General features: G+C 30.2%; 1 pseudogene across 1 annotated transcript; it reads right to left on the reverse strand.

Moving 5' to 3' along the window:
- LOC111300624 (ABC transporter G family member 5 pseudogene) lies at nt 1-2,297 on the reverse strand (annotated as a pseudogene). Its single transcript, XR_016329527.1, has one exon. The product of XR_016329527.1 is annotated as an ABC transporter G family member 5 pseudogene (transcript).
- Nucleotides 2,298-10,292: the final 7,995 nt, after the last annotated feature.

A 10,292-nucleotide genomic window follows, 5' to 3' on the forward strand; every position in this document is an offset into this window, starting at 1 on the left:
TGAAACAGAGAAAGTGTAGAATAGTTTTCTCATGCAAAAATGAAAAATGGACAAGAGTTATACATTGTAGCTTGAAAAGACAATACTAGAACAAGCCTCGTAAACATTATTAATCTGTCTTATTAATCTGTTACTAACATTATTTCTTTCTCCTTTGGCTGCTATATCTTATGTAATTCCAAAATCATGTGAACCATCTTGTTAACATACACGTGAGAGAGAGAGAAAGGATTGTTCAAGAAAGTGCTGCCCTGAGACTCCCCTGTGAACATCTACATCTAAGAATGACATAAGAAACGAACCTGTAAAGCAAGATGAAGCACACCATTATGACCACATTTCTCCACCTGCTTTCTTCCCCATACCCTTCTTCTCTGAGTATTGCCTCTTCTGTCACCAAGCAACTCCCAAACATGTACTCCAAGCACTTCCCTGAATTTGAGAACTCGTTTATCAGGAACCCTTCAAATGGATACTTAAAAAGCGATATGTAATGCATGAAAATCCAATAACTTGGAATCCCACGCTTTGATATGAAGTATCCGGAGAAAAGAAAGAACGACCCCATCACGCCGGATATCACTGAATTTCCAACAATGAAATTAGGCACAAGAGCACTGAAACACACCACAACTGAATTTGCTGTATAGAGAATCAACCAAATCAACAGCAGGAAGTGCATGAATGCCATGAAATTTGGGTTTAGCCCCACGATCCAGTATAACGGAATTGAGAATAAAATAGCTAGGATGAGCAAGAAGGGTAGATAGACAAGCCCGGTGGCGATTGCATATGATGAAACTCTGTAGATTCCACATGAGGTTTCCTTCATTAGAATCTCCCTTTCTTGCAAAAATATCGGCAGTGCTTCTGTGGTGCAAGACAGTAAGAATGTCAATATAAATGCAAAGAGACCTACTTTTTCCTCTGCTCCTGTAAGATCATCCTTGACATTATGGAAGATGGAGCCTAAAACAAGCCCAGAAATCAGCATTTGGATTGTCCTGCATCCAAACAACTCCTTGGTTCTGAATATATTTTTCCCGAACCTATGTGTGAGAATCATGGTTTCCTGCAATCTTGAATTGGCGAAATCTCTTGGGAAATCTATCCCAAAATTGACAATTTCTTCGTCAACAACCTTGGATTGCTGAAATAGCTGTTGCAGTGTAAATTTACCACTTCTGCTCTCACCTTCTTCGCCTTTACATTGTTGTGATGGACCAGAAAAACCCTGTGGCTGCACTTCTTGCTGTCCCTTTCGCTGTTGTTGAATAGCTTCAATAGACTCAATAGAAAATTCAACAATATTGACATGAAGAGGAAGCTGCAAACCAAAATCCCTCAAATTTGCACTAAGCTGATCCACCGTGCCTTGATGCAAAACTGAGCCATTAGCCAGTAAAAGTATCAAATTGAATAACTTGACAATGCGAAAACCGGGCTGGTGAATGCTTAGAATTATTGTTCTTCCCCTGGTTTCTGCCATGACCTTGAGCATGTCAATAATTTGAAGAGCAGATGTGCTATCAAGACCCGAAGTTGGTTCATCGAGAATTAACACTTTCGGATCATGAATCACATCTACACCAATGGAAACCCGGCGCCTTTCTCCACCAGATATTCCACGGACCCTATCATCACCAACTCGAGTCATGGCTACGTGCCCCAGTCCAAGTTCATGGATCAAGGACTTGACCCTAGAGCTCAGTTGAGCTTGAGGAAGCCTTAAACGTAACTTGGCACTAAACATGAGGGTTTCTTCAACTGTAAGGAGGGGAAAGAGGTTGTCTTTCTGCATGACATAGCCAGAGATTTTCCTGAATTGAGCTTTATCAATGGGGCTATGATTGACGAAAATGGAACCACTTTGTGCGGTGAGTTTCCCAGCTAGGATCTCAAGTAGGGAAGATTTTCCTGCTCCACTGGGACCAACAATGGCGAGGATTTCCCATGATTTTGCTTTGAAATTTACATCCTTCAGAATATATCGGATTCCAGGACATGCTTCTTCAAACTTCGATGATGGCTGTTGTTGTAGTTCTTGATCAACCTCTTGCTGTTTTACTTGCAGCTGGTTTTTGTTGAAGATTCTAAAAGGGTTTTCTCTCTTTTGTTTATAGATCTGGTAGTTGATACCAACTGCTTCAATCTCACAGCCTTGTTTCTTCATTGAAGAGAGCTCTCTGATTATTTTCCTTCCTCTCTCTTTTTTTTTTTTTTTTTCTCTTTAAGTTTACCCCCTGATTCTCTTTGCTTCAACTTGTACTGAAAATAAGTACTAAAAATTCAATTTTCTCTCGAGTCTATGTTAGATGTAATTGTATATTTATACAATGTAAGGGACATCTCATAAAAATTAATTTTAAACTTAAAATAAATCCACTCAATTTTAAATTTATATTTAAAGTTATTTTTTTATAATATTTCATTACATGATTCATTAATATTAGATAGCGTATAACATTTATACACAGTCAATACATTGAATATATATTTGGTACATTATTAGTCTATTAAATTTATACATTATTAGTAAACTAGTTCTGATACTTTATTAATGAATGGTTAAAATATTAAAAAAAAAACCTCCTATACAATTTACTTTTTTAAATTAAAAAATTTTATACATTGATAATATATAACTTATATATCGAACATATATTAACTATACAAATTTTAATATTAGAGATGTTTTTATTTTAATCCAAAGGTTTTGGCCTCAATTTATCAATAATAAAACTAGGCAATGGTTTTTTTACAAGGAGGAATACAATGACTCAAAATATAAAATCTCTGTTGTCCACCTCTTTAACTAATAGCTAAAAAAATTTATAATAACGAAGAGTTCTTGATTTCGAAACTAATATAATATATATATATATATATATATATCCCACCCTAGTTTTGCCACTCAAGTGGCGGGGCAAATGGTTTAACGTAAACATGCTGCAATGAAGATCTGTCATTGAAATTTGTATACTTCACGTGCAGTGCGCTCGATCGTCTTCGGTTTCTCATTCTAATGTTTATTGACAGGCTTTCGCAAAGCAAAAGAAGCTTTTCTTCATATGTAACATTCGGACGGAATGATTCTATAAAATAAATTTTATTGACATGTTATGAGTAATGAAGGATTTGTTGGGCTAAAAGCCTCCAATCCAATCGCACCAACGGAAGCGAAATCAAACAATAAATCAAACATACAAGAGACAACAATTTAACGTGGTTCGGTCCAACTGACCTACATCCACGGATGAGAAACAAGATCCACTAGTTGTAGAGAATTACAAACATACATCATATCATCAACCTCACTCAACAATCAATACTCATAAGACACTCTCAATCTCCTCTAGTCCTATGAAGTATTCTCTACCCAAACAAACACAAACCCAAACCCTTGTGCACTCTTTCAACATAACCAAACACATACCCATATGTTCCCATACATCATACCTATGTGGACCCTCTCAATCTCCTCTAGTCCACTCACAAACAAACATACACACCCATAAGACGTAGAGCCACAATACTCCTATGGGGTGTCTATCCCACAAAACCCTACAACTCTCTTACATCTTTTTCTCATACCTAACCGTGTAGAGACTTCACCTATTTATAACCAAACAAACTTGCCCATTAAGAATCCCTTTCTTCTTAGAATTCTTCTCCTGTAAGTCAAACTTGCCTATTAAGAATCCCTTTCCTTTTAGAATTCTTCTCTTGTAAGTCAAACTTACCTATTAAGAATCCTCTTTCTCTTTGAATTCTTCTTTTGCAAGTCTTCTTGTCCATCAAGCAATATCTGACAAATCCCAAATAAATCTCTAACAAATCCCAAACAAATCTCTTATGAGATTTGAGTCATTATTCCCAACAGGAAGCAGTTTTATTTTTCTTTCGGTAAAATTTTTAAATTTTTAACTTTCAATTCATCTCTGAATAATCTTCCTTCAATATCGTTAAACCAAATTTAAATTAGATTGTCTCATGCCGATAGATAAATAATTCTTTTGTTATCACGTACTTTTCGAGATTTGAAATTAAAGAAATCAAACGTATTTAAAACCATTGCCTTCCAAGTCTAGAAGCGTTGCTTGTGACAAAGAGAGGTATGAATGGTTTAGACACGTACGAAACACAGCATAAAAATAATCATTAGTCGTAGCTAATTAATGTAGTATCTTGTTTTTCAGAACACAAATTTAGTATAGAAAATTTACCAACTTGATATATATGCTGTATTAATTGACTAAACAACGATGATTACGATGGTAAATTTTAATGGCTGGTATGCATCAATTTGGAAGCTAAGGAACGTGTAGGACCCTGGGAAATTGGACAAAATCAAAACAATGGCCCCCATTGATTCTCTAACTTGTGTCTGAAATCAAATTAAACCACAGTGATTCAAAACGAAAGTAACCCCTTCATTTTTGTAGGCCTCAAATTCTTCAGATAAATTATCAAATCAAAAGCATCTTTGTTTATCCAAAGCTAACTAAAGTCAATGATCAATGCTTTTTTAGTTTTAAAATTCTCATGTTTGTATTGTGTAATAAAAGAAAAGAAAATAGATGTCAATAATCAAGTAATCTGTGAAATATTCAATTTTTTTTTTAATAATGGAATGATCTAGTGAAATGTTGGATTCATCAATATTTAATTTCTAAGAAAATCAAACATAAAAGTTAATACCCTAACCAGCATTTAGCGGTTCTAACCTGAAACACTTGAGCCAATTTGCTTCTCATATAATTTCATTTTTGGCCAAAGAAATTCCAATTTATTACTACATTTAGCAGGTTAGCTTTTTTGTTCTTGACAAAAATAAATTTTGAACATATGGACATTGGAATAATATCTAGTTAAATGCATTGAGTAGTTAGAATAAAGCATTCCACCTAATTTTTTTTATCTGTTTATTATATGCATGGTATGATTGGCTTTGAGTATCGAAATTATCTTTTTTCTGTGATAAACTCCATTATTACAAAGATGAGATGAGATTTTTCACCTTTAGCATTAAAAATACCTGGTTTTAGGAATGAGTTTCCTTTTAATAGTAACATTAACTAATAATTCTAAGAGAATCGTTAACAAAACTTTATAGCTTTGACATTTTAAGTTAAATTAAATGTATTTGATTCTTAATCTTATCATAAAAAGAAAATATAATACTTGCAATCATGGGAAAGAAGGCAAAAAGATGAAATAGGATGAATTTTTTATTTATAAAAGGAGATCAAAGTTTAAAGGAATAAAAAAAAAAGAAATTATAAGAGCTAGGAATTTAAATCTCAAACTAACAAATTTTCACTTTATGAAAAAAGTAAATTAACAATTTGAGTTAAGCCCCATATTCTGTTTGGATGAAGACTTTTGTAGATAAGAGTAAGAGAAAAGATTTTTTATTTTAGATGAATGGTTTTATCTCTTTGCTCTGATCTTCTTATTACTTATTAGCGATGACATAATATTTGTTAATTTTTGTTTGGACGTGCTATTATTTTATGATGAAGATAAGTTATAGCAGTAATATGAGTTTGAGAGTGTAGCACCCGTGAAGTGTGTTGCCAAAAGCTTTTGATGCTCCCCACTTTCTCCAACCTATTAACACCTCATTCTCATTCTCTTTACTTTATTACACAGACTTCGCCCGTGAGCGTCCACCGCTCCCCGCCAACCCCAACCCTACCCAAAAATATCATGGCCTAAGAAAAGAAAAAGTGGAAAAAATTTTCTCTGAGGTGTTTGATTTGTGAAATTCTAGATTTCAAGAAGAAAAGTGATTTTCAAGGAAGTCTAAATTTTTGACAAAGGGTGATTTTTTGTATTATGGGAATATTGGATTCTTATATTCGGTTCGCAAAATCTTAGATTATATAATAAAAGTTTTTTATTATAATATCTTAATTACATGTGAATAACATGTAATCAATATTTTAACTACCAATTAAGTCATTAAAATTAAACCCATGATAATCATTAAATAACAAAAATAAAGAAGATTTTCATTTTTATAATGTTAAAAATTAGGTGGTATATTATGAACAAAATATATAATAGTCAAAGATTATTTTTTAAAATATAAACATATTCTTTGACCAAAAATTAAAATCAAATATGAAGTCAATTCAAAGACTATGTTTTCTTATATAAACACAGTATTTGTAATAAACACTACATTTCTACGACAATAAACTTAGTTTTTGAAAAATAACCAACCACTCCGTTTGGGTTTTAAAGAAGCTACAAGCACCATGTTTTTGTTTACTAAGTGTAGCTATCTAATTAAAGAAGACGTTTTTGGGGAAGGAAATTCAGTCTTTAACCTTATTATATAGGCACAACATTTATACATGTACAAATGTAGTCTTTGATTAAAAATGACATTTTCTCCTTTAAAAACGTAGTGTTTGAATGAAAAAAATAATAATTTTTACAAACACTTCATTTATGGAATGAGTGCATTTTTACTTTTCTTTAAAGACAACATTTATTCCTTTTTAAAAATGTAGTGTTTGAATGAAAAAAAAAATTACAAGCACTACGTTTATGAAATGATAAACACAATCCTCACTTTTCTTTAAAAACGATGTTTTCTCCTTTAAAAACATAGTGTTTGAATGAAAAAAAAAATTTTTATAAGCATTACATTTATGGAATGATAAACGCTGTCTTTACTTTTCTTTATAAACTAATTTTTTTCCAAACTCATAATACTAGTCTCTCACTAATCGATTTTTGCAAATCTTAAACCCTGTTTTGTCGATTCACCACCATAGATTCAACGCCATAGTTGCCACATTCATTGCCATCGTTGCCACCATTTTTGCTATCACCGTTGTTTCATGTAACAAATCACTGCCTTATGTTATATTATGATGTGTTAACCGATTTCTTTATGTTATGAAATGTTCTTATTCCATTCTATATTTATTTGTATGAAATGTTGTTAGGAAATATTATGAAATGTTCTTATTGATTCCATGTTTACTCCATTCTGTCACCATCGTGATGAAATGTTCTTATGTTATGAAATAAATAAATGTTCTTATTTTATTTATATTTTTCTCATTCCATATTTATTTGTATAAGTTAGTTGATATAACGGGTTGTGAAAAACACACATTTACCTCAATCGAACATGAAGAAGAACATTTAGTTGACATATCATATTCAAAAAAAAAAAAAAGTTAAAGGATGACTTTAGTTGCTTCAAGCAATTGGGAAGAAAATATATGTTAAGTTCAATACCGATTGTTAGCCTATCTTAAGTTATGCATCAAAGATGGCTAGTCATATTGGATATCTCATTTGAGAGACGATATCCAATAAGTAAAACAGTTGGAGAAATGTTCCAACAAAGAAAAAAGACCATATATGGGAATCAATTATGAAAAACTATATTACTCAAATTGAAATTATTGATCATTGATGTCTATTGGTTATAGAGTCCAATTACACTACCTTATTCAAATGTTTTAATTTATTCTTTATAGAAATACTTTGACATTCTAACTAAGTATAAAAAGATTGTATTGCAATTTGCTGGGCTCAAAAATATATATTATTTAATGTACCCCAATTGAAATTCAAAGACTTTAAAGGTAAATTGACTTAAAAAAATATATTATCTAATACTGACAATTATGAACTGTTGGCTCATCCTCAGCCACATATTTTGATGTAATTAGTGATGCAAAGTGGATAAAGTTTGCCTCAGCTCGACTATCAAATGAATTCAATATATGCATAGCAATCTTTTTTCTTGTAAAAAATTATTAAAGCTAGGATGTTCCATCTAAGGCACCCAAATAACCCTCAACCCAACAACTTTGATTAATACATTATACAAAATTGAAACTTCTTAATGTTTATTCAGAGTAAGCAATGATTAATACATTAACTTGAACCATTTCCATCAATTACCTATTGAATTCTTTTGTATCAATTCTGATTCTTTAAACAACAAGAATGAAATTTCAAAATAGAATTGAACATAGCATGAAATTACCTACTACTTGTCTCTCCAAATCTGGCTATTTGACGCTTCATAATTTTATTTTTTGTATAATGAGCAATGATGTAAAGGAAGCTAATAACCATTTCTTTTATTAACATATGTTTAGATGCCTTTAATCCCCTTTGTGTTTGAAGCAATTGACAAAATTGTACAAAAGTTTTCCTATCCATTTTACAACTACAAAAGCACTCTTATCTATTTTATAATTATCCACACTTTCTGTATCACTCTCAAAAACCATTTTGTTTAAACTCAATAACCTAATTTGAAGTCTATCATGAGTTTCATCAACATAAAATATTCTACATCTTTTTCTAAGGTTCATTGCAACTAATGTTATAGCAACGATAAGTAACAGTTGAAACATACTTTCCATCTAATTCATTTGTAAAATAAACACTAATATCAGTTGTATCTTCTTTATTATTTACAAACGACATATAATTGTTTACAAGAAATATTTTTGTTAATGTTGAAAACACGTGTCAAAACAACAATGTGCATTTGATAGATCAAGATCTAAGCCACATCCAACGAAAACAAATAACCAAAAATCATTTGATAGACCAAGAAATAATAACAAAACATTTATAGATCAATGACAAAAAAAACCAATAGTAAGAACACATATGATAGATCAACACCATTTTAATCAAGATCTAACCTAGATCCATCAATATAACTAGAAGACATTTGACACAAACAAATAATATAGAATAGATCGTACAAAACAAAGAGGAGATTGATCATTCACTAATAAAGATAAGCTAAAATAAACTACACAAAAATGAAATCACAAAGGTGGAAGCTAATGTTGTGTGAAACAGAAAATAAGGGTTTGACTAAAGCTTTGCAATGTTGTCTGAAAAGATAAAATGGTTTATATAGTGTTCAAATGTAAGTTTATTTTGTTATTTATTATTAACCACATTTGAAACTACAAAAAGTAATCTTTATTATTTATCAACCATGCTTTGAAACTAAAAAACATGATTTTTGTTAGCTTATTAAAAACTACATTATTTACGTTAGAAATGTAGTTAATAGTATTAAACACTACGTTTCTTACATAAAAAAAAGTAGTTAAAACACTTCAAAAAAATGTAACTAATTACAACATGTCTACATCAACAACTACATTTTCATAACAAGAAACATAGTTATTGATATACATAAATTATCTATTAATAAAATATTATGATTTTGATATAAGAGCAATAGTTAAAAGTATCATAAATATTATATTTTAATATTATATTAATTGTTACATTTTCAAATTAAGAAACATCATTGATTTAAAAATATCTATTTTATTTTATTATTATTTTAATTGATCCACTACGTTTTATATATATATATATATATAAATTTAGTGCTTTTAAAATTAAAAAAAAAATCAAAAACCTAAATTTGCAATTATCTATTACGTTTGTTCTTTTAAAAATGTTGTTTTTATTATATGTAATATACTACATATTCAATCGTGTGCCAAGAGTCTAATCATGTGATTAGGATTGCAATTTTTCCCAATCATATGGCTATGAATGTTTATTTTCTTGTCAAAATGGATCTCTATTTATTATGCAATTACGTTGATTTTTAAGGTTCAGATAAAAAAAAAATATTATTGAGGTCACATGTGGGACAAAATTAATTTTCCTTCCAAAATCTTAAAAAACTATAGGAAGATGTGAGTTTCTAATTTCGAGCTATTTAATACTATTAGGAATTTTAAAATACCCCAAAAAATAAATACCATGAATCAAAAGTGGGAATCAAATTACATAAAATAAGATTCTAAATGTAATCTAACTTTCTCCCAAACCAAACATCCCTTAAAAATAATTGATGATAAGTCTTAAAATTAGTCCATTTTTATAATTATCCATCTAATTTTTTATCTTATGATTTTAATAAATATTTAAATAAGGTGATTGATTATTTCAAAATTTTAAATTAAAACAAACACCATTACAAGAAATGAGAGTGTTGACAGCAAAAAAATTATAATTTTGCCTCAAAATGTAGCTAATAGCTATGCTACACAAAGTATTTGTATTTTGTAATAATTTTTATGCATACTTTTATTGTAAAAAATAATCGGCTATATTGCAAAAGTGTTTTCATAAATTGTTGCTAACTAGGATGGTAACTAATAGTATTGAAAAAAGTATTTGTAACAATTTTGTCTACATTCTTGTTATGAAATGTAACCAATTGCAATATAACACTTTTATGTCGCAAAAAAAAATTTGTCACA

Source organism: Durio zibethinus, chromosome 18 (genome assembly GCF_047325235.1).
Source record: "Durio zibethinus cultivar Kanyao isolate XHJ-2024 chromosome 18, ASM4732523v1, whole genome shotgun sequence".
Classification (NCBI taxonomy): Eukaryota; Viridiplantae; Streptophyta; class Magnoliopsida; order Malvales; family Malvaceae; genus Durio; species Durio zibethinus.